Source organism: Elephantulus edwardii, unplaced genomic scaffold, assembly GCF_000299155.1.
Source record: "Elephantulus edwardii isolate Elephantulus edwardi_28Jun2011 unplaced genomic scaffold, EleEdw1.0 scaffold00089, whole genome shotgun sequence".
NCBI classification, from domain to species: Eukaryota; Metazoa; Chordata; class Mammalia; order Macroscelidea; family Macroscelididae; genus Elephantulus; species Elephantulus edwardii.
This window is the reverse complement of record NW_006399839.1, coordinates 1,401,531-1,403,201: the sequence shown is the minus strand read 5'-3', so window position 1 is coordinate 1,403,201 and position 1,671 is coordinate 1,401,531. Positions and strand designations below refer to the sequence as shown.

The 1,671-nt window shown below is 43.1% G+C and overlaps 1 pseudogene; it reads right to left on the bottom strand.

Moving 5' to 3' along the window:
- Nucleotides 1–333: 333 nt before the first annotated feature.
- LOC102847213 lies at nt 334–921 on the bottom strand (annotated as a pseudogene).
- Nucleotides 922–1,671: the final 750 nt, after the last annotated feature.

Below are 1,671 nucleotides of genomic sequence, written 5' to 3'. Positions count from 1 at the left end.
ATTATACTGGTTCTAAATGAAAAGAATGGGAATGACAGTAACAAACAAGATTTTACCACGGAATACTGTGATTTGACTGTAGCAGTCTTGTATTTGAAACTCAAGAAGGAAACTGCCTTCCAAAACAGCTAAATACGCAGGTCCAAAAAATGAAGGGTTTTTTTAACTGCCACACTCACTCCGAAGCCCATTCATCTCTCCTTCAGCATCCCAAAGATTAGCACATGTTCTGCTTAGCTAGATAATAAAGTGGCAAACACGCGGCACCACTGACATCACAGGACAGTTGCCTATAAAACTAGACTTCTGACGCTGGGCTCCAGCTTCATTCTCTCACAGATCGTCATCCTCGTCCGGGAGAGCAGTTGTCTGCACAACCTCTAAATCATGCTCATATTGTGCTGGGTCCATGGCAACTTCTGGTGGGGCAAGAGCAAGCATGGCAACAAACTCCAAGTTAGGGTCACTTTTGGCAGAAATATCATAGTAGTGAAGATTCTTCTTTCGGTGGAAAACGATGGATTTTGCCTTAACTTTCCTGCCCTTAATGCCCACTTTATTGCCACACAACACAATGGGGATGTTTTCACATACTTGAACCAGATCTCTATGCCAGTTAGGCATGTTCTTGTAGGTAACTCTCGATGTTACATCAAACATTATAATGGCACACTGGGCTTGGATATAATAGCCATTCCTCAGTCCCCCAAATTTTTCCTGGCCAGCTGTATCCCACACATTGAAATTAATCGGTCCTCTGCTGGTGTGGAACACGAGGGGAAGGAACTCCACACCCAAGGTGGCTACATACTTCTCGAATTCACCAGTCAGATGACATTTCATGAACATCGTTTTGCCAGTACCACCATCACGCACCAACACGAGTTTGAACTGGACTTGGGGTTCTCCTTGGGTGGCCATCATGATGGTTCTTCCAGAAGCGTCTCTGGGCCCCATCTGACTGAGGGATGGAAAGATGGCAGAAGCACAATTCGAATGCCCGGAGACGTAGCCGACACCAGCGCGCGCCAATGATTATTAATTTTAATGAAAGTTTACAGAGACTGAGGATTTCCATTCATTCATTGTTGCACTTTTCTCCGTGTCCAGCTCTCCCTCCCCCAATTCGCTCTTCTCTTTGAAAAGTAAGAGAAAAATTCTTTCATTGCTATACAATCCCTCCTCCCAAGTCCACTCCATTATGCAACCTTCATTCTGGACTCCTGTCATGACAATAATACCCATTCATATATCCCTTTTAAACAGTTTTCTCCCTCACCTGTTTCAATGCAGTATACATTATTGAACCCATCTTTCTCAGTCTCACCCTAACCCTGATGTCAGTCCTGTTTTATAACAGTGACACTATGCAGTATTTGTCCTTTTGTGACTGAGATATTTTACTCAGCATAATGTCCTCCAGGGTCACCCATTCTGTGTAATATTTCATGAGTTCCTTGTTTTTCCATGCAGCATAGTATTCCACTGTATTCTATCCATTTACTTGTTGATGGGCACTTAGGTTGTTTCCAACTCCTTGCTATAGTGATAAACAGCTGCGATAAACATGGGTGTGCATATATCTGCTTGGGTGGCAGTGTTCTAGTATTCTTACAGAAAATATAACTATAAAATTCCTGTTGCATAAGCAGACTACCTAGGTCTTGCTCA